General features: G+C 37.9%; 3 non-coding genes across 3 annotated transcripts; all 3 read right to left on the bottom strand.

Annotated features, from left to right (window-relative positions):
* Positions 1-1,009: 1,009 nt before the first annotated feature.
* Positions 1,010-1,082, bottom strand: TRNAR-CCG. Its single transcript has one exon. It is a non-coding gene; the product is annotated as a tRNA-Arg (tRNA).
* Positions 1,083-10,067: 8,985 nt separating this feature from the next.
* TRNAK-UUU lies at positions 10,068-10,140 on the bottom strand. Its single transcript has one exon. It is a non-coding gene; the product is annotated as a tRNA-Lys (tRNA).
* Positions 10,141-13,920: 3,780 nt separating this feature from the next.
* Positions 13,921-13,992, bottom strand: TRNAA-UGC. Its single transcript has one exon. It is a non-coding gene; the product is annotated as a tRNA-Ala (tRNA).
* Positions 13,993-24,384: the final 10,392 nt, after the last annotated feature.

Here is a 24,384-nt window from a genome sequence, read left to right as displayed (position 1 = left end):
GGCAGTAGCTCCTGGGAAGCAAGGTGACTGCGGCAGCAAAAGCGAAACTACCAGAGAAGCCGGTGGAAGTGGGCTTGGTCTTGGTATTTTGTAGATTCAAAGGATTTGGGATGATTAAGAAACGTGTCCCAGCTCGCCTTTCATCCTGTGCTTCCTTTAAATCCTCGGGTAGCAAGAATGCTCTCTCCAAGGATAGTGGGCTGAAATTGTTCCGCAGAAAAAATGGGCTAATTTTGCCCAAACTGTGGGGACCAGGAGGGCAACTCGCTGCTCTTCAAACTGGGGACCATGAGGGCAACTCGCTGCTCTTAACGTTGCAGGGTAAACAGACTGAGCACTTTGAAAGTCGCGCATGAGGTTGAATTTCAGAGCTGAAGCCACTGATACTGGAGACTTGCGAGGGAGCTGAAGGGAAGCCAGGTTACTCCTAATACTGCTGTAGAAGGGGGATCCGCTGTAAACTTTGGCCTTGAGCTTCTCAATTAATGGTGTGCTGTGCTTATAAAGCAAGGCAAATGAAAGAAAGAAAGGTTAGAGAACACGCGACTGTATTTGTTTTGAGTGAATTCTCAGGAAATGTTGCGTCCCTGAGGCTGAATGGTTTAGGGGGTAAGCTGAGACTCACTGTGAGTGTCCAGATTTCAATGCCTGTTCAGGGTTTAGGGGCACCCCTCTCTCCCAGCCCTCCCCCATCACAACCACAACAGGTCTTTTTAACTCTTAGATAGGAGCCCCCTGAAACCCAGCTTTCTTCAGAGATACTCATCTGAGCGTTTGCACTGTACTCGTCTACTCGCATCCATTTGACGGCCACCAAGAAATAGTTCTGCAGTAGGACTGTGAGCTAGTAAAACCTGGATCATTTATAGTGTCAGTAACAAACACTTATGAAGCAGGACTTCACTACCATTTAAACGCGATGACAAGATACAGAGTCTTTTTGAGACTCACGTACGAGTTAAGATTTCCGGATAACTTATGTTTGCAGTTGAATCAAAAGTGGCATTGTCGACCACGAAGGGACTCGAACCCTCAATCTTCTGATCCGGAATCAGACGCCTTATCCATTAGGCCACGCGGCCGCCCTGTGAGTGTCTTGGTGTGAATGCTTTTGCTTGCAAATTTTTAATTTTGCAGTTGAAGGAAGATTTAGCAACATTCGAAAAAAGGAATAAAATTACATCTGAAATCTGTGAAAACAATTGTTTTAAATTGGTAAACTACAACATAACCAGAAGTCATCTGATTCTTCGTGGGCGTTCTCATTTAACTCACTGATAATGAGCGCACAAATTTGGACAGAGAAACACTGCCCCAGAACTAAATAAAGCCTTCAACGAGCAAGTGTTGATGATCGAATAACGACAGAGTGTCACCAGTTTGTAAGTTCGGAACTTTTCCGTCTCAAAGATACGGTGGTGCTTGCTTCAGGGGAGAAAGGTCTGTAAACTCAGAAAAGAGCTCCCCTTGTCGGAAAAGCCTGCTTTAATGCCAGGAAAATATTTTATTATAATTCATTCGTACATAGGTGTCACAACTTGATCCTCAAGCAACAATTAAAAGAATCACCCTAAATTGAGGTGGGCGATGGTACTGGATCCCAAACCTCTCTGGCAGGGTGGAGTACTGTATACTCATAAACAAATTATTAATCTTTCTAACCAATTTCAGAATCATTTGCAGGTATCATGTCTTTTTACATCTAATCGTTCAGCATGTATTCACCAAGGGAAAGGTTATTCTCTTAAAAACCACAGTACAATTATCTGACTAATGTATGTTGTCAATACGATACTATTATTTAATATGAAGTCCATATGCAAATATCAATCACCCCAAAAATGTCCTTCACAGCAACTTTTCCCCCAACCCAGGTCCAAATACAGGATCACATATTGCAGTTACAATTTTGTTCTCTAATCTTCTTTAATGTGGGATGGTTTTTCAATCTTTATCTTTCAAAATGTTAAAAGTTTTTGAAGAGTTCAAGCCAGTTGTTGGTTAGAATGTCCTTTCAATTTGAGTTTATGTGATGTTTCCTAACGGTTAGATTCAGCTTATGCTGTTTTGGTAAGAATATTAGTGATGTTACATTCTTACTGCATCACATAGGAAGTACATTCTTTGCTTTTTTTCCTTTATTAATAATATTAATTAAATGCAAAGGTATTTCCTCTCACTGTTTTAATTAGTATGTAATCTGTGGGGAAATATGTGAGGCTTTACAAATATTCTATTCTCCATCAAACTTTTAGCTATACTTTTAGGATTGATTGATGAACTTTGCCTGAAGCAATCATTACCATGATGATGACAAAATGGTAAGACTGTAAACCTCTACCCTGAAGAAAAATGTGACACATTGCTCAGAGAAATAAAAGCAGACCTAAATATCTAGATAGCTGGGGAAGTGAAGGTCTCATGGTGGGAATTGGGAAGTGAGAGAGACAGTCCTTAACTGGTTCACCTGAAGTATTGGTGGAGGTGGAAACAGGTTGGAGCTGGAGGGAAATGTGAGAAGGCAAGGATGTATGGCCAGGGTCTGTAAAATGAGGTCATAAAGGGAGAGATTATGGAGAAGTCTATGTGACTCTGTTGCCTCTCTTTAGCTGTCACATCTGTGGGTTCACAGCCAAGCATCTGATTGTGAGTCCGGAGCTACTGTATACCTTCATTCTCAACTACCCATTGGTAAGAATGGCTGGACATGGAGCCAAGAACAAGATGAAATCCACTGGTCACCTCTGCATCTGGGTCTGACCCTAACAAACAATGAGAGCAATGTTTGCTGCCTCTATTCTGTCTTCCAAGTTCATTGATCTCTTCATTTGGTCAGCTCTAATGAAAAGCCATTCAGGGAAGGGGATTTTGGAAAACATACTTCCTGCTTAACTAAATTACTATAGCACCATCCAGCACAAATACATCCATGTCCTTTGAGCAAAGAAACTCTTGCTTCTATTTCAAGTTAATCATTTGGGTCCATTTGCTTCAATCTGTACAGAAAAGGAAAGCTTTATACACTCACTAAATAGTTTAAATCTATCTTCTCACTCTCACCCCTAGTCTAACCACTTAATTTGAAGACTTTTTAACTCCTGTTTGCTTCTGTGCTTCAACTGCTAACATTTCACTAAATTAGATAATGGTCCTATCGCAGAATCATGTCACTTCCAGTGGTCTCACAATTCATGATTTCAATGCAATATATGTCTTTATTCTTTTTGAATGTTAGTGAATCTTTCACAGTTTTTCTCCATTATGTGCTATTCAAGGTTCAAAGGTTCAAAGTTGGACCTTTTAAAAAAGCAAATAACAAATTGTACCTTTCATCCTGCCCATTTCCACTTGGTATTGGAAATGAGAGTTAGTTTGTGCTGATAACTCATCATGTGCTCCTTCTGATCTTTTCTTATTCCAAGTTTGAACAAGTGCTGGAAACTTTTATTTCACTGTATTGGTGTTGGTGGTGACTCTTTTATGATAATCCTCAACTGAAAAAGAAAATTTCATTCAACATCCCCTGACAGTGGCTCTTTAATCTGAGTTTTCAATTGAGAAAAATCTTCATTGAATGTCTAGGTTGAGCCTGGTCTGAAAAGGCCTATGACAAACCTGACTTGTACTGCCCACAACCACACATTGTTTGGCAGCCCTAGGTTACTCTCAGAAGCCATCAACACCAGTCACTCATGCACAGCAAACAAAAGCTCAAATATACTGTCAATCTCCAAAGTGCTTATATGTTTTTTGGCATCTAATATAAGGCCTGAGCTAGGAGGAACCACTATTGCATGAATATGTGGGTAGTGTATAGTGTGATATTATGAGAAGAGAACCTCCCCTTCCGTACCATACAACTGGGCACAATGACAGCTGCAGTGCAAATCAGATAAAACATAAGAATGGTCTCCACAAACTCCAGAAAATTATATAAAATATATTTAATTGTAATAAGAGAAATGATAACAGTCACTTCATGTGGAATCTGGTAAGGGAAATAGAACTTCTCTTGGTCTTCTAAGGAAGATCTAGGACTAGCATTGTACCAAATATACCAGGATTCAAGATGAATCTAAAGGCCAATATATTCCTTTGTTTTCTACAAGTTAAAATTAATGAGATTCCATTTATTATGGAATTATTCCCTTTTCCAATTATTCCCTTTTCAAGCCTCCCTCTACCTGTCCTCAAGGTCCTTCTCCTTCACAGATATATATAAATATCAAAATCTCCAAGTCAGAGCTTTCTGCAGAATTCTACATTCATGTTTCACTGTTTCTGACACAACCAAATGGGGATCAGGACATCCTTGTGGATTGTTCCCTGTGGGTCTTCCCAGAGCTTACCAAAACCAGTGGATACTGCAGTGAACAACAACTGAAACCCACCTGCAAGTCCTCTAAATTGCCACAGAATGTGCCTTGGGTGTAGACCCAAGACTACTCCCCACAACCACATCTTGTTTGGCAGCCCTAGGTTACTCTTGCAAGCCATCAACACCAGTCACTCATGCACAGCAAACAAAAACTCAAATATATTGTCAGTCTCCAAAATGCTCAGCCTATCTATCCAGGGACAGAAAGAGCAGCAAGATCCTCTTAATGTCCCAACACTCATGGGCAAACTAAGCCAGATTTTACTGTGGACAAGTTTTTTCAGCTCATTTCCATTCTTTCCAAATTCTCAGAGGAAGAACAGAGAGATGGGGATTTTGGCCAACCATGTTCTTTGCATTTTTAAGGACCCATCTCCAAGCAATGTTTCTTTCTCTGCTCTTGTTCTTTCTCTCTCATGGCTGCCTTCCTCCAAGAACCTGCCTCATCCCTAAGTGCCGGAGTCTCCCTTTCCTTCTTTGCCTCATTGCTCCACCACATCCTTCCCCTTCTCCTTTTCTCCTCCCTCTCTTTTTCCCAGGTGAAGTTTTCCAGTTGCTCAGCTCATGCCAATTTCTGCCACTGGACTCTCTAGGCTATCGGTCCCAAACTTGGCCTGTAGTAAGAATCATCTGGTGACTAGAGATTTCTTCTAATTCTTCTAACTGGCTTGCCAAACAGCCAAAATTTTCCCTAAAGGTATCAGGTCTACATTTGGCTCCCAAGTCTCAGATGTGTTTTGAGGATCTGTTCAGACTTACAAGGTTCTAGTTATAGGTTATATATATCTGGCAGATAGGGCCAGGGTTTACAGAATGAATCCCTAATTTACCCTCGTGTAGGAGATGATTCTGTCTGAAAAAAAAAATTATTATGGGCGGATGTGTTTTCATTTCTCCTCTCTATCTTGTCTTTAATCTTTGGGGTGTTCAGAGCCAGAGCCACAGGCATCGTGAATTCATCACCTTATCTCCCTACTTGGAGATAAATTACCAGAGCATTATCCATGCTACTGTCTTTGTATCCCCCTGCTACCTTTTGTGTCTTTCTGATAGTTCTTGTAGGCAAAGGGGAAGAAGGTGAAAGGAGTGAAAATATGGAAACTTAAGAATATGTCCCGGGCCTCTGCGAGGTGGTGAAATGTGTGGCCTCTCCCTCCCCATCAAAGCCAGCCACAGAGCTGATCAGGTCACAAAGATCCCAGGACTAGGCATTGTGTCGTTAAGACAAGAATTAAATTACTTTGCTTCTGCGGTCGCTCCTACATAGAATGCAGCCTAGTGGTTTCTGAAATAATGAAATGAAGACTTTGGACATTCTCTTGCCAATGATAAGGTCTTCTAAGGCAGTCCTTTTCAAAGCATCCATTGAGAATGTTCAACTTTTTAAAGTAAATTTCCACTCTGTTGCTGACTAATACTTTTGTAAAATACAATAAAATGAGTTCCCAGTAAAATTAAAGAGACAAAAAACACTCTATTTTTATTGTTAGATCCAACATATATGAAATTACATTTTGATAACTGTAATTAGAAGAATCATGATAAAGCAAAGAATTACAAAATCTCTACAGTTGTTCATTGAAAGTATGCATATAGTGTTGCTATTCCACTTATAACTTGTTTCATACTTTAGTCATAATTAAACTAAAAATTATGAGTGAAGTTGTAATTGTTCATATATTAAGCACACTTTGAGTATATAAGCTATATATTAAATTTAGAGATTGAATATAACATTTATCTAATCTAAACTGCATTGTCAAAATACAGATGGTTAATGAATATCTAAAGTGTTACTGTGTTTGGATTTCACAGCACTCGTGGCATACAAACCAGTCTCACATATGGATGTTCATGGAAGGGAAAAAGAAATTTCAATGCAATTTTAGCAACCTCAGGATATTCACTTTTACCGTTTATCCAAAATGAAACTAGTGATGCTGGGTTTTCAAAACACAACTTCAAGTCCTTACCTACAGCTAGTGTCAATAAGTTATCTCACAGAGTTGTAATTAACTTATATTATCTTTGCTGTAATAAATCCATTCTGGGTCCATGCATATCCATGTGTGTCTCTTATTTTGAAAGAAAATAAAATTCACAATATTCTGTAAGATTTGCAAATTGTTTGGTGATAACTTTCATTGCTCAGCATGATCAAGATAATTACCCACTTCATAGATAATTATTAAATTATGTAGCACAGCATAACAGGCTGTAGATATTCAACACTTCCAAACTTCTGATTTTGATTTTACTATTTGACTTTATCTGTCATTGAAATACATGTTGTCTTTCTTTCTTGCAAGGAAGAATTTATTAACCTTTTCAAAGAAATAGCTTTTGTTTTCATTGATTTTCTCTATTTTTTTCCTGCTTTCAATTTAATTGATTTCTGTTCTAATTTTTATTATTTCTACTGCTTAAGTTTAATTTGATTTTCTTTCTCTATTTTCATAAGTTGGAAGCTGTCCTAGTTTGAGTTGTCACAAATACCACAACTGGTTTGGACTGAAACAACAGGAATTTATTGGTTCACAGTGTTGAGGCTACAAGTCCAAAATCTAGATACTGGCAAGGATTGCTTTCTTACCAAAGACTAGCATTCCAGTGTTAGTCACAGGAGGCCTTGAGATTTCTTGGCTTTCCTATCGCATGGCGATGTCCTCTCCTTTCTTCACTCCTGTGTCTTCAGGGTCCTCTTTATAAATCCCCAGTAATCTGGATTAAGACCCACCCTCATTCAGTTGTCCACATCTTAACTAAAAATAACATCTTCAAGTTGTCCTATTCACAATGGGTTCATACCCACAGGATGAAGATTAAGATTTAGAACAGGTCCAAATTGGAGTACATAATAGATGCAATGTAGGCACTTAGAATATTCTCATTTCCTCTCTCCCATCCCTTATGACATTGTAGTCATTATTTTACATTTCCATATGCTATAAATATCTAAAACAACATTATTATTGCTTTTAAAAGACAGTTATTTACAATTAAGAGAAAGAAAAAATAAAAGATTAAATTTGACTTTTCTTAAATTCCTTTCCAGTGCTCTTCCTTTCATTATGTAAATCCAAGTTTGTGACCTATATCATTTTCCAGCTACTTAAAGAACTTCTGATTTTTCCTATAGGGTAGCACACTAGGCAGTACATCTCTGGAAGTAAGACACTATGCTTTAACACTTAACTATCAATAAAAACAGCACAACCAAACTTAATTCTTGAGGATTGCACTTTGATGTAAAGATAGTAGGAACCATTTTGTCTTTGTTTTTCTTTTTTTTTTTAATTCCTTCCATAGTCATCATTTGGGATATTATTAATGCTTTATCAGAAAAGATATGTCGTTTATTCATAAAAAGTCCAGCAAAACTTGTTTTGCTCACAGTAAATTAGGTTTAAATATAAATAACAGAAGTTTCACTTTAATAATTTAGATAATTTAAAAATACACATTTAAAAGTCTTGACTAAAAGTTAAACTGGCTTTAAAAATCACACCCCGTGTAGGGAAAATGCTTAGATTTCTCTATTCATATACTTTGGGGTTCAAATGACAGATTAACTTTAAAGAATCATAGTTGTCATGTGGTTGTATTGTGGAAGCTCTTTTATTTTTATGTATTTTTTTTAACACTCTGTTCACCAGGTAAGTTGGGCAACATTGGTCTATGTCCTGTTTGTCATGTCTAGTCCATGACCATATATTTGGATATCACAGATATATACACCTTTACTCAGTTTTCCTGCTCATGTGGAAGGTAAACTCAGCAACCTTCCCTACTGGCCCATTTGACTTCATGACTCTTGGCATTTCTCAACATGACTGTGACTGTGTGATTGTATGGTCTCCAGGAAGACCTGTGAGAGAGACAGGGAGAGAGAGAGAGAGATCAATCCAAATTGAGGTCTGGTGTTAGTGTAAAATACACCAATTCTGAAGATAATATGGAAAAAATGTGAATCATATAATTAATAATTTAAAAATACTTACATGTTGAAATGATAATATTTTGTATATATTCAATTGAATGTATTATTGAAATTATTTCACCTGTTTCTTTTTAGTGCTTTTGCTGTGGCTACTAGAAAATTAGAAGTTACATATGTGGCTTGCATTACATTGCTACTAAACAACCCTGATATAGAACATTTCCTGCATCCCAGAAAGCTCTCTTGTGTATCTTCCTATGCAGTGCCTCCTCCTGGACATAACCACTATTGTGATTTCTGTCATCATTGTTCTGGCTGTTATTGTACTCTTTATAAAAGCAATATTTGTGTTTGACTACTTTTGTCAACACTGTGAGATCATCAATATTGTTGCATGTAGCCACCCACTTCCCTCTTACTTCACAATTGGGTTGTTTGCAGTTTGGGTTTATTTGAAATAAAGCTGTAAACATTTTTAAAAAAACTGTCTTTAATGGACATATGCCCTTATTAATTTTGTTTTTATACATAAAAGTGGCATTGCTGAGTCATATGTTGGTTTATGCTTACATTTGAGAAGACATTATTAAACACTTTTCCAAAGTGTTTGGACCAAATTATATTCCCACCAGCAATTTATCAGAGTTCCAGTTGCTCTACATGCTCACCAACAATTGTGATTATTAGTCATATTTTAGTCATTCTGCTAGGTATGGAGTAGTATCTTATTTTACTCTTAATATGCATTTTCTTGATGAATGTTATGAAGACCAACTTTCTATGTGCTTATTGGCATTTGTGATATCCCGTGTGTGTTCAAACCTTCAGCCCATTATTATTTGGTCCTTCTTTTCTTTTTGATTTATAGTATTCTGAATTCAAGTCCTTTTCAGAAATGTACATTGCAAATATCTTCATTGTGTCACTGATTGACTTTACACACTCTTAATGGTATTTCTAATGCACAGAAATCCTTAATTTTAACAAACTGGAATTTATCATTTTATAAGATGTTGATTTTTTCCACTCTTGAACAAATGTTTGCCTTCTCAGAGGTCATGCAATATTCTTCTATGCATTGTTATTTTCTCTTTCACATTTAACTACACCATCTAACACAAATTAATTTTTCTGTGAACCATTTTGTTTCTGATGGTTATTCTATTATTTCCTTGGTTTGCAGTGGTATGTTTGTCATAAATCACATATATATGATCTTTATTTCTTTGGTCTATTATTGCACCATCATCGTGCCAATACCACACTGACTTGATTTCTTTTGCTTTAATAATACATTCTTTCACCAAATGTTCTTTTAAAAAATATCGAAGAATAAATCACGCAAAAAAAAAAAAGATACACATTATACGTTCAAATTAAAGGACTCTGACCAATATATAAAAACGTATGTAAGTATCAAGTCAAGGTCAAGGTACCAGGGCCTCCAAAAGGAAGCTCAATTTCGGTAAGCTTCTCAAGTCAAGGTTAAGGCCTCCAAGAGGAAGCTCAATTTCAGTAAGCTTCTCACAGTTAAGACACAAAAGGAAGCTCAATTTCGGTAAGCTTCTCAAGTCAAGGTCAAGGCCTCCAAGAGGAAGCTCAATTTCAGTAAGCTTCTCACAGTTAAGACACAAAAGGAAGCTCAATTTCGGTAAGCTTCTCAAGTCAAGGTCAAGGCCTCCAAGAGGAAGCTCAATTTCAGTAAGCTTCTCACAGTTAAGACACAGCTCGGGAAAAGCGAAACCACGACGCCTGAACAGGGACTTGAACCCTGGACCCTCAGATTAAAAGTCTGATGCTCTACCGACTGAGCTACCCAGGCTCCTTTCAAGTGTGTTAAACAGTTTAAGTAAGATTGAAATACTTGAACAATTGGCTTTATATTCCATATCCTAGTGCCTAAATCTCTCCCTAATTTTCATTTCGGGGAAGATTCCGATAGAAAGAGATGTTATGATCGCTGGGAGCGTTTTCTTTTCTTCTCCGTGTTCCGTCTCTTTAAGTTTTCAGAACCAGAGCTACAGCGTCCCTTGGACAAAGCATGGCCGGGTATCGCACCACATTGCTAGGCCCAGTGGGTTTCATTTTTTGCCAAATTTTGTGACTTTATCCCTCGTTTCTTACTTCCCCACCTGTACCTCAGTTTCTCGAGGCAACACTCAAGCTACACTTTATATCCCTCTGCATTGTCTTGCACGTCTTTCTTGCAGTCCTTGAAGGCAGAGAGAAAGAGTTGGAGAGAGAATTTGAAGACGTAAGAGAAATTTCCACAATAGACGTCTTTCTTTGGCAGAGGGAACTGCCACTCAGGCATTCTTTTGGCAAGCGGACCTCACAGCCCCCCGACTGGAGCGGGAAAACCACACGGATCGGTGTCTTTTGGTCTAGCATTCAGGGCCGCTTTTCTTAGGGTGGTGACAATGTAAAGGTTTTAGAAGCAGTGACGCTAAACACACAAGCTTTGTTCTACCAACTATTCGTTACGCAGATACCCACAAAGTGATAATTAGTCGCGGAGGTTTCCCTGGTAGCTATGTGTCCGAGGGGTGGGTATCTGAGTGGAAGAGGGAGTTCTTGGCAAGCAAAGGGGCCTGGGTTTAATGTTCTGAACCTCCATGTTTACCTTTCTTCAAGCCGCAACTCTTCATCCATGTTTGAGCCACTCCTTCCTTTCATTTTCTTTTTCCTCTTCCTCTTCCTCCTCTTCCCCTTCTTTCTCCTCTTCCTCCTTCATGTCTTTACTCACTGTTTGCTTTCACATCCAAAGGATAGGGTTGCTTTTAGTATCCAACCATTTCGATTCGATGTGTCTTGTACCACCCAACATAACTATGCCTGCAAAACAGCAAAGATATACTTTACTCAAGACCTTCGCAACCCTAGGCAACAAATAATGTGTAACAACTTCATATTAACTATCATGTGCAATATTCCTAAGGCAAAAAAGAAAAAGAACAAAAGGAAGGAAGGGAGGGAGGGAGGAAAAAAGAAAGAACAACAAAAAAAGAGGACCACAGATAATTTTCTATCCCTATTTTCTCAGCTGTGCCCATGTCAATGAGCAGATAAGTGGTAGACAAGAGTAGAACATCTGCTCCCACTGGTTTTCCCTTATCCCATTCTTACCTTGCAATTCTTCCTGACATGTCGAGTCAATATGCAGTGAGGAGTGTAGATCTCACCTCTTTCTGCATAAGTGGATGAATGCTGCTAATCACATCGCATAGGAAACGCTGTGATTTCCAGATTCCAAAGTTGAGAAAACTATTAGGGCCATGCATTATAGGAGTTTTGTAGTATGGCTCGATACGGTAAATTTGGAGAGGATTAATCTCAGGGTCTGAAACCTTCCCCAATTTGATTCAAAGCTTGGCAAGTCATCTGGTTTAGGAAAATAAAACAGTAATTCTCCTTTCAGAGTTCAATTACAGAAGCCTTCTAACTACAGATTCTCTCCTCTACCCATTTCCTGTAGTGAAATATCTAAACAGATTGGTGTGGGAAAACAGGAATTCTATGCTCTCATATCTTCCTTGATTCCCCACAAAATGCTTTTGTTCATAACATTTAAAAATGTTAAAGAAATCAGAGAAGACACTAGACAAAGAAGCATTAAATGGGACAGGGCGGGGTGTGGGTGGGGTGGGGTGGGATAGAGGTTACCATCTGTGTAAATAAAAGTGATTCATCAAAAGTTTTAGCTATTTAATACCATTCTTTCAAATCTCTGTGCCAATCTTTCCTGTTGTATCAAACAATTCTCTTTAAAGAAATGTGAATGGTTTTTCTTTAAAGAAATGTGGATGGTTTTTCTTGGTTCTCTACCATACTCTGCTTCCCTGATGTTCCCATAAACTCTTTCCTCCCCCAGACTGGACAAAAAAATAAGTTCATTTAAAATTCATGCAGTTTTGAGGTTTTGGTCTTCCAGCTTTGGTCACAAAACCTGCATGTGAGGTGTGGAGCTGAAACTGAGGAAAATCCCAGAACTTGTGAATGTGCTTGCGAATCCATTGGAACATACCAGCTGGTGCCCAATGTGCTGTAGAATTTTATTTTTCAGCTTCAACCAGAGCCAGTATGCTCCCCAAATGAGGATCAAACCAGGGTGTTAACCATATTCAGTCTAACGCTTCTCACAGAGGCCATTCCAAGAAAGAAAGGGACTTTACTAAATCAATTTCTTAGGAAACAGCATAAGGCATTTCCTTGGTCTAACCAGAGCCATTTAGTCCAAGCCCCAGCACTAGCCTCTGCTGGTCTCAAAATGGATAATTACCTTGATGAAGTAGTGTATATTAGGACTTGCCCTCAGTATATGACTTAAAATAGTCCTTGAATTTTGACCTAAACCTGTTGAAAATAGTGTGAGGAGGATTCAGTGACAAATAGAGAAGTTTAGACGTAAGGAAAAACGAATGTCTAGGGAAGAAAGATGTGATGGGTATGGGAAAACTCACCCCCACACTCCTGTTCAGTGTCCATTCTGGCTAATATGTCACTGTTTGCTTACACTGTCTGAAGAGAGCAAATAATAATAATAACAATAATTACTACATGATATAACTGCACTACCTCCCTAGATAAAATGCTTCCTAAAATAAATAATTGGCCCCAGGGTTCACAGCCAATCCTCAGTCAAGCAGACTTCAATGCCACACTGTCACCCTCCTGAGTGCCTGCTATGGACATTGACATTTTTATTGGAGAGGGAAGTTGGGGCCCAGACCAAGTTCCTGCAGAGCATGGGCTGGTGCTGCCATGAGACCAAAAACGAGGCCAGGCACCGAAGCAGACGAAGATTTATTGGGACTTACAAATGGGAGAGATTCTCTGGTGGTCGGCGATCCAGAGGGATAGCACTCCACGAAGGGGCAGAGGGGCACGAGGGACAATATATGATTTTGAACAAAGACATTTCTATATAGTATGAGGACATCAGGTCTCTAGTATAACCATTAAAGGAGCTTAAGGCCTGATGTTTTATGAGATCAATGTTTAAGACTAAGATACTATCAATGCCGTTTTACATCCAGGTTTACAATCTTCTCCCTCCAAGAAGATTGTTTGCTTTCTTGACCTCTGTCCTTGGTTAAAGCAGGCGTGCTACGTGCCTTTTAGGAAGGAGCCCGGGTCCTGGGCCTTGACAAAAGGCATCAAGAATTGAGGACACCCCAACTTGATAAAGGGTGTCAGACTGTCCACCTGGGAACAAACACAAAATTCTGTTCTCTCTCAACGACAAGTTGATTCAACAGGAAGTATAAACACAGATATTGCAGAATGCTCAGAAAACTATGGGAATTCAAAATGAATTATCAAGCCTTTTTTTTTTCCCCCTTCTTTTTCCGTCTTGCTCTTCAATGACTACACAATAATTACAGAGTCACTTTCCCCAACTGTTCAATGCAGACGTGATTGAATCAAAAGGGAAAAAACAGAGGAAGCAGCCAACACACCTGTGATACCCGCATTTTACATCCATTATGGCAGCTGCTTCATATGGGGCCTCTGATGGACGTTAACATGTTGAAAACACAAAGAACTGAAAGAAACTGTCCGGACGCTCTTTCTTTTATTAAGAGTGATAAGTAGCATCCTCTGGAGGTGCCGGGGATCGAACCGGGGGCCTCGTGCATGCAAAGCACGCGCTCTCCCACTGAGCTACACCCCCTTCGTCAGAAAGCTGTTAAAAAGACTTATCTAGGAGTAATAGTGATTTATTTCTTCGGCTCTTGCGCTTTAGTACTAGTGTTTACTGCTCAGCAGCTACTTTGGACAGGCGGCGCTCCTGAACAGTTGGGAAAAGTGACTCTGCGTAATCCTTTCCCTTTTGCAGGGTCATTGAATAGCAAGACGGAAATAGAAGGACCAAAGAAGAAAAAAAGAGAAGAGACTTGATAATTCATTTTGAATTTCCATAGTTTTCTGAGCAGTGTTTGGGTCGTGCAACTGCGAGGCGACCAAGCAGAAAAGCTTCTTGTTTTGCCTAGTCCGGCCTTTTTCCTCCCTCCTCCTCTGTAAATTCATGCTTCCAAAAATTGGATCCCATTTTCATTCGTGGATGGCACTGGAACCCATATGTTTTAGGGTGAGAGGTGAACTTGAGCAAGATGCAATTAACTACGAAAGAATGCAGGAACATGCATTTAATGCCATTTTGGAAAAACGTCTAAGTGACTCTACTGTTTTGCCGAAATAGCTCAGCAGGGAGAGCGTTAGACTGAAGATGTAGAGGTCCCGGGTTCAATCTCGGGTTTCGGCAACAATGTGATAATTCTACATAGTTACTATCCCTTCCTTAACGGTTCCATCCGTATTCCAAAATGTTTATATATCTCTACATGTTTACTGCCTTTTGCAAATCCATCCAATTAAGGTGTATACATAAATATTTCTATCATTTTCTCCTTTGGTTGTATGTTCCACTCAGGTCTTCCAGGAAGTGTTAACTGACAGCATGCACATTTTCTTTAAAATTTCAAAATCTAGGAAATTATGGGGTTAAGACTTTCCAATAAGCTAATGCCATTCATTATTATTCATTTCTGCTTTGATAATATCTATGTGTGTGGTGGTGAAGGGGTGATTTTATCACAAGAAATGTGGAAATGACCTGTAGTAAAACACCCACTTTACTGTGTGAGTGTACATATATTGCTGCAGTATATGCAAGGAAAATCAAATTTCACAAATCAAAATTCTGAATTTCCATCTGAATCCACTCCATTATTAAATTTCTAGAATAAGGAAAATTGTTGAACATCAGTGAGCTGTAAAGTAATTACATGAACACCCTGAGTTTTCATGTTGACAAGACGTCTCTGCAGCCTTGCACTCCTGACAGGAATTTCCAATTAAGTTATTTCTGTTTTGGGATCCAGGAAAGAGCAAAATTAAACATTTCTCTATGAATAATTTTGTCAAACATTCTCAAGTGGACATGTAATACTGAAAGATGAATGCAAGTGGACAGTAAAGTCATCAAGACTCAGGTACAAGTATCCCATTTTTTCCCGTCCAACTTCAACATCTGTCTTGACATTCTTTCCTGGAGATAATATTGAACTATTTTTTCTTCTTGTCAAATAATTGTTTCAGTTTCAAAATGTCTATTTTCCACTGAAAACCCCTGAACACTGAGTCAGGAGAAAATGTTTTACAGTATTCCTGTGTCAAGTTGCAAAAGGCAAATTGGAACCAAATGAGAAGCAGCATTAGGGTAGGGACACTGACTGCACAGAAACTGGGAATCACACTTCCTTCATTAGTCACCTAGCCCTTCTCAATTCAGAAGATTGTGTTTCATTTGATTGGACAAACAGTATCATTGAGTGTTTTATTGCCTAATTCAGCAACAATTCTCTTACATTCTAGTGAGGTAAGAGGCATAGGCTAATTCCCAAATGTAATTATTCTCCCATTCAATATCTGAAAAATGAAGCCAAACATGACTATGTAAAAAGGGATGGTGTAAAGATCAAAGGAGATCATGTATGTGAACCAGCTTAAGTCCAAGCATGGCATGAAATTTCATTACTGGCAGACCATGCTCCATCTACTCTGGATTTAGTACTTTTCCAGAACAGCAAAGTGCCTAATGAGATATTGTCTACTCTAGTCAATGCTGTCCAATAGAAATATAAAGCAAGCCATAATTTAGAGGCGTTTTTGTAAGTTCAAAATGTCTAGCAGCCACATTAAAAGAGTAAAAATAGACAGATGAAATTCTTAAATAAGCCATTTAATTCACCTGATAGATCCAAAACATTATCATTTTAACAAGTAATCAATATAAAAATTATTGGTGGACAATTTTACATTTTCTCATATTAAGGCATTGAAATCTGTGATATATATTATACTTACAGCACAATGCAACTTGGAGTAGCCATATTTCAAGTATTCAATTATCAGATGTGGCTAGCAGTTGCCATATTGGACAGTGTTCCAAGAGCATTGTTGGGAGACAGTCTGAAAACTGCTACAGATTTTTGATTTTTAAAAATTCCTAATTTCTTCATGACACAAAGAGAAAAATTATAAATTCCTGAGAATCCAACAGACCTCCAGCTTTCTCCAGGTGCAACACAACATAATGACCAACCAGTGTTTCACACACACACACCCATTAGTAGTTGTATGTGTGACACATATCTAGCTCTCTCCTGTGAAACTTATTACTCACAATTTTCTATTCTTATTCAACAAGTCCCATGAGCCAAAAACAAAACAAGCCTGCCAGAGAAATCATGTTCTGCCAATTTCAAAAGACACTCAATGTTATTTTATGAATATTGACAAAGGCTTATATATAGGCAAAAATTAATGGGAAGGGTTAATTAAATCTGGTACTAGGAAGAGGGTTTTCCCTTGGCCTTATGTTGTTCAAAGAACACAATCTCAACCATGGTAAATCCCAGAGTTCAAGAACAGTCTAGGAGAAAGCTTATTTTATTGGTTTTCTACAAATTTCTTAGATGAGTTTCTTATCCCCAAATGTTAAAGCACACTTTTCAGTGTTTATCCATCCTTCACATGCATATTACTACTGATCACTCACAAATCCAAGGCTAGAGAACAGAGTAATAGCGTGAATTCACCTGTAACACCACACCAGAGTGTCCCACAGATACCTTACATTCAACAAGCAAATCTAGCTCATCTTATCTGTCTCTTTACACCTCAGACCTATAATCTCCATTAGGAAAGAAAGGCCTAAACCAAATCAGGTCATGATTCAATGGGTTTGGTCTTCATCAAGTAACCTCCCATTCAATTAAGAATATGGGTACAGAGGAGGGGCAAGATGGTGGCATAGAGAGGAGTGGAGTTCAGTTAGTCCTCTGGAGCAACTAATAAACAACCAGGAACAACTAGTTAATGATCTGGAATAACCACTGGGGGACAACCATGACTGTCCACACATTGTGCGCCAGCCTGGATTGGGTGGAGTGGCTGGGATCACAGCATAAAATTTGTAAGTAGAAACAGCAGAACCACACCAGGGCCCCCTTCCCCCATGGCAGGCTGAGCTGCAAAACCTGGCTGTGGGAGAGACCAGCAGTCCTGGAGTGAGCAAATATAGCTCAGCCTCACTCCAACTGGGGTTTTAATTAACAAATGTGGACTGCTGAATACAAGCTACAAACACAGACAAACCCCTAACAAGCATACAGAGGCTTTTAGTGATGGCTGACCTTAAAGAGCCAGAAAACTCCTGTGTCCCAGGAAAGGGAGCCAAGAAGACCAGGTACTATCTCTGGCTGATGGGTGAAACTGGGGGGCCATGCTCTGGCTCTGAAAGGGGGTTTTCTTTCCCTTTTTCTCTCTCTCAACCTGAGTGGCTCAGTGGAGAGAGCCTCAGCCATTTTCAGTTCATGGCCCTCTGACCCAGATAGAGGTGGAGATAACAGAGTCAGAGAGGCAACAATTCAAATGCAGAAAATAACTCCCTAGGGGGTGTATCTTCCCTAAGAGGAAGGAGGTAGGGTCCAGCTCTACTGCCACCTTCCCTTCAGAACTCAGACCCCAGAGCCTGGGGGAAAACAGCCAAAACAAAAATAAAGGGGCCATACCTCCTTACACCAGTTGGGAGCGACAGGCTGATGGACACCAACTGCTGGGCAGGTTAGGAAAAGCACAGTGGCTTGAGGCCTCACAGGAAAGTCTATCAATCTCTAAGACACATCCTCAGGGAGACTTGAAACTGAATATAACCTATTCTGAGATCTGAACCCATCCTGGTCAGGGAAAATCTGATTGGGGCAACCAGGGAAGCCAGATGCCTAGACAACAGAAAACTACAACCTACACTAGGAAAAACAAAGAGATCACCCAAAGGAACAAACTTACATCTCAATCAAGATACAGTTGAGGAATGGTTTCACTTTAATGAAACAATCAATTAAAGATTTTCAAAGAAATATGTTAAATCAAATCAAAAACCAAATCAAGGAGTTCAGGGAAGATATGGCAAAAGAGATGAAAAATATAAAGAAAACACTGGGTGAACATAATGTAGAAACAAAAGTTTGTAAAAACAATTGGCAGAATCTATGTAAATGAAAGGCACAACATGAGAGATGAAAAACACAGTGGAGACATACAACAGCAGATCTCAAGAAGCAGAAGAAAACACTCAGGAACTGGAGAACAAAACACCTGAAATCCTACATACAAAAGAACAGATAGAGAAAAGAATGGAAAAATATGAGCAATGTCTCAGAGAACTGAATGACCGCATGAAGTGCATGAATGTATGTGTCATAGGTGTCCCAGAGGAGAAGAGAAGGGAAAAGGGGCAGAAGCAATAATAGAGGAAATAATCAATGAAAATTTCCCATCTCATATGAAAGACATAAAATTACAGATCCAAGAAGCACAGCGTACTCCAAACAGAATAGATCTGAATAGGCCTATGCCAAGACACTTAGTAATCAGATTATCAAATGTCAAAGACAAGGAGAGAATCCTGAAAGCAGCAAGAGAAAAGCAATCCATCACATACAAAGGAAGCTTGATAAGACTGTGTGTGGATTTTTCAGCAGAAACCATAGAGGCAAGAAGGAAGTGGTGTGATATATTTAAGATACTGAAAGAGAAAAACTGCCAACCAAGAATCCTATATCCGGCAAAACTGTCCTTCAAATATGAGGGAGAGTTTAAAATATTCTCTGACAAACAGACAATGACAGAGTTTGTGAACAAGCTACCTGCTCTATAGGAAATACTAAAGGGTGTACTACAGACAGATAGGAAAAGACAGGAGTGAGAGGTTTGGAATACAATTTTGGGTGATGGAAGCACAGCAGTGTAAGTACACTAAACAAAGATGACTGTGAATATGGTTGAAAGAGGAAATTAAAAGCATGTGGGAAACCAGAACGAAAGAGGTAAGGTAAAGACTGGGACTGTATAATACAGCGAAACCTAGAGTGCTAAACAATTGTGATAAAATGTACAAATACGTTTTTACGTGAGGAAGAACAAATGAATGTCAGCCTTGCAAAGTGTTAAAAATGGGGTGGTATTGGGGAAAAAATACAATCAATGCAAACCAGAGACTACAGTTAACAAAAACATTGTATTATGCTTCCTTTAATATAACAAAGCTAAATGTCTATAAGATGGGGACATAAGGGAGGGATATGTGACTCTTGGCATTGGTGATGTTGTCTGACTCTTTTATTGTACTTTAATTTAATTCTATCTTTCCTTTTGTTGCTTTTTAGCTGTCATTTTTTCTTTCTTTTTTTTTTTCTTTTGTCTCTACTTTCTTTGACTCTTCCTCCTTCTTTGTGGAAGAAATGGAGATGTCCTTATATAGATTGTGGTGATGGTAATGGATGGAATGCGTGGTGTGTGAATAAAACTGTCTTTAAAAAAAAAAGGGTGATGAAGAAACCTTGAGGGCACTATATTGAGTGAAATAAATCAGACACATAAGGACAAATATTGTATGGTCTCACTGATATGAACTAATTATAATACGTAAACTCATAGACATGAAATACAAATTACCAGGATATAGAATGAGGCTAAAGAATGGGAAACAGTTGCTTATTATGAGCAGAATGTTTAACTAGGTTGAACTGAAGTGTTTGGAAAAGGACAGAGGTGAAGCCAGTATGTTATTGTGAGAATAACAAACAGTGCTGAATGGTGTGTGAATGTGGTAGAAAGGGGAAGCTTAGAGTCATGTATGTCATCAGAAGGAAAGTTGGAGGTTAAAAGATGGGAATATACAAAACAGTGAATCTTGTGGTGGGCAATGTCTGTGATTAACTGTACAAATATTTGAAATCTCTTTCATGAACTAGAACAAATGTATGACACTATAACTAGAAGTTAATAATAGAGGGGTATATAGGGAAAAACATACCTATTTTAGTAGAATTTTAACATTCTTTCATCAACAGTAACAAATGTACTATACCAATACTATGAGTCGATAATGGAGGGGGGTTGGTTAGAGGTATGGGAGGATTGGAGTTTCCTTTTTTTTTCTTTATTTCTTTTCTGGAGTAATGAAAGTGTTCTAAAAATTGTAAAAAACAACAACAACAATGAATTGTGATGGATTCACAGCTTTATGATGGTATTGTGGGCAATTAATTGTGCACTTTGGATCTTTGGATGATTTATGGTATGTGAACAATCTCAATAAAATTAAATTAAAAAAAGAGTATAGGGACAGATGATAGTTTAAAAGTAAAGAGCACTCAAGGCAAGATTCACCTTTTACACATTTTTACTAAAGGAGCACTTAAGGTAAAAGGAACAAGTTTAAAATGTAAAAATTAATTGATACATTACCAAGTCTGGGAGCCCCCACTCCTCCAGACCCAGCTGGATATGAGATCAGAGAACTCCCTCTTGTTTTAGTTACAGAAAATTCTGATTTACAGTAACTTTAATTAAGTCATATTCTATTTTTACATTAAATGATGCTTCATGAAAATGAATGTCTCATGAAGCAAAGCATCTCAATTCATGAGTGGTTCAAGATCAAAAGAAGGTATCCACGTTATCAGAAACTTCACCTTGAATGCCTGTAAAACTCTACTGATAATATTTTTACTAATTAAGCTATGATTTCTGAAAGAGCAATATAATATACTTTCACTTGTATAAAGACTAAAAATTAGAAGAGATTACTATTACTTGTCTCTAACTTGTTAATATAGTTTTTTTTCATTTAATTCTATGATTAGCTTAGCCATTGCATCATACTGATAAACATACATTTGATTAGGACTGTATTCTACCTTGCTACATTATTTACAATTTATTTATGGTTAAAGTAACCACTGCAGCCCATCTTGTTTTCACAGAGGACTAGATGATTGCATGCTATCTTTATCTAAGAGGTTAAGCAGGCCTTTCTGCTTTCTTGAAACTATTCACAGCTTCTTTTAACTGTCTAGCTTCTCCTTCAGTATAATCTTCTAATATGGGACTTGAAGGGTATGAAACATCTGTCCCACTAAGGCCTTTCCACTTTTTAACATTTGGAAATTGTACTTGAGTGTTTTTAGTTAAAAGTTATGTTAAATATGCCTCTATATCAGAAGGAATAACTGGTTCTTGACTATCAGAACAGAAAACATCATATGAGAGCAGCATGGATAGAAGGACTCAGCACTCTCAACAGATTCCTCAGTAGAGATATTATCTTGCGATATCTCCCTCTTCCAGTCTTTCTCCATTTGCAAAAGCTTTAAAACCTCCCTTTTTCTGCATTTCCTCCTGTTCGGTAATGACATAGCTTTTTTTTTTTAAATATATGTTTCATCCACTTTTTTTCCTTGTCCCTCAAAGCACATGCCCATTTACATCTGGTTTCATCCTTATACTTCAACCCTTTTCCTTGTCCCAGAAGTTACTGTTTCATTTATTCCTTATGAATTTCTTTTCTGAACTATTGGCAGGACCCCCTAAGTTATCTGCATGCTGAATATATTCCTCCCTGGTTTTCTTCTGACCATGGATTTCCTCTATCAAAACTGGTCCTTAATATTCCAATTAAGGAAACAGCAACTATCATAAAGTGTTTTAGGCAGAAGAAAGTTGAATTTCAACAGCCTTGTATTTCAGATTAAGACATATCAGAAGACAGCAACTAAAAGAATCAAATATCTAAGAATAAATTTAATCAAGGATGTAAAGGACTTGTATGCAGAAAACTTTAAAACACTGCTAGAAGAAATCAGAAAGGACACAAATAAATGGAAGGACATTTCATTCTTATGGTTTGGAAGACTAAATATTAATATGTCAATTCTATCCAAAGAAGTTTACAAATTCAGTGCAATCCTAACCAAAATTCCACCAGCCTTCTTTGCAGAAATCAAAAAGCCAATAATCAAATTTATATGAAAGGTAAGGGACCCCAAATAGCCAAAGTCATTTTGAAAAAAGGAGAACAAAGTTGAAGGACTCAAACTTTTAAATCTTCAAATTTTATTACAAAGCTACGGTAATCAAAATAGCATGGTACTGGCACAAGGGTAAACATATAGACAAATGTAATAGAATCGAGAGTTCAGAAATCAACCCACACATTTACAATCATAAATTTTCAACAAGGATGCCAAGTGCACTCAATGGGGAAAGAATAGTCTCTTGAACGCATGGTACTGGGAAAACTGGATGTTCATATGCAAAAGAATGAAGGTGGACCCCTACCTCACACCATATACAAAAATCAACTCAAGATAGTTTAAAGATCTAAACATAAGAACTAGAACCATAAAATCCCTAGAAGAAAACAACATAGGGAAGCATCTTTAGGACTTTGTGTCAGGCAATGTATCTTAGGCTTTACACCTAAAGCACAAGCACCAAAAGAAAAAAATAGATAAATGGGACTTCACTAAAACTAAAAACTTTTGTGAATCAGAGGACTTTACCAAGAAAGTGAATAGACGACCTACACAATAAGACTATATATTTGAAAACCACGTAACTGATAAGCATTTAATATCCAGAATATATAAATTCTTCAACTCAACAACAAAAAAAGGCAAACAACCCACTTTTAAAAATAGGCAAAAGACTTGAATAGACATTTCTCCAAAGAACTTATACAAATGGCCAAAACAGCACATGAAAAGATGCTCGACATCATTAGCCGTTAGGGAAATTGAATCAAAATCACAATGAGATACCATTTGACACCCACTAGAATGGCTACTATTTTAAAAAATGGAAAATTATGAGAGTTGGAAAGGATATGGATAAAGAGGAACAGTCATTCATTGTTGGTGGGAATGTAACATAATGTAGCCACTTTGTAAGATAGTTTGATGATTCCTCAGAGAGTTAATTATAAAATCACCATACAACCCAACAATTCCACTTCTAGGTATATTCCCAAAAGAATTGAAAGCAGGAACTTGAACAGATATTTGCACACCAATGTTCATAGCAGCATTACTCACAATTCCCAAAGATAGAAGCAACCCAAGTGTCCATCAAATGATGAATGAAAAAAACAAAATGTGGTATATACACACAATGGAATATTATTCAGACATAAAAAACAATGGAGTTCTGACACATGCAACAATATGAATGAACCTTGAAGACATCATGCTGAGTGAAATAAATCAGATGCAAAGGAAGAATATTGCATGCTCTCACTGATATGAAAAAATTAGAATAAGCGTGTTCATAGGGTCAGAAACTAGAATATAGGTTACCAGAGGCTGGGATAGTGGTAGGTAGGGAAGGGGAAGTTAATGTTTAAATTATACAGAGTTTCTGGTTGGGTTGATGAAAAGATTTTGGTAATTGATGGAGGTGATATCATCACAAATTGCAAACACTAAGTTATATATTTGAATGTGGTTAAAAGAAATTTTAGGTTGTGTATAAGTTACTAGAATAATTTTTATACTGCATAGATCTGTACAACACAGTGAACACTAATGTAAACCATGTACTATAGTTAATAGTGCAATTATAAAAATGTTCTTTCATGAATTGTAACAATGTACCACAATAATGTAGGGTATTAATAACAAGGTGGTATATTGAAACTCTGTATTTTATGCATGGTTTTGCTGTAAAACAGCTTCTCAAAGAAAAATAAAAATATAAAATGTCGTATTTGGAGGAAAACTAAAAAGCCAAAAAGAAGGATGCGATTCCTTGCCACACGAATTAGAAGATGGAGACACTAATGGAAATTTCTTGTGGGTACTATCTAATGCATGGTTCAATTCTTTTCCTTCCATTTCAAACCCTGTACTCTAAAGAATTTGTATTCGCCTTTGGTTCCCGAGCCCTTCCTGCTCAAAGGAATTGCTGATGCTCCTCAACACTGGACACTAATACAGCAACGCGGGATCCTCAAAAAATAAGGGACACTTATTTCCACTTAAGCTAGTGGGTGGTCATCAGAAGGTTGTGTGGCTCAGTGGTAGAGCGCTTGTTTTCCTTGGAGAGTCTGGGATTCAATCCCCGGATCCTGCAGGCTTTTGGAATCTAGTCCCGAAGGAATGCAAATTAACTTCCTAATGTTTTCCCATTCTATACCTGCACACATAGAAAGCGAAAA

The sequence above is a fragment of the Choloepus didactylus genome, chromosome 7, assembly GCF_015220235.1.
Source record: "Choloepus didactylus isolate mChoDid1 chromosome 7, mChoDid1.pri, whole genome shotgun sequence".
Lineage (NCBI taxonomy): Eukaryota > Metazoa > Chordata > Mammalia > Pilosa > Megalonychidae > Choloepus > Choloepus didactylus.
The sequence above is the reverse complement of the archived record's forward strand: the minus strand, read 5'-3'. Positions and strand labels throughout refer to the sequence as shown.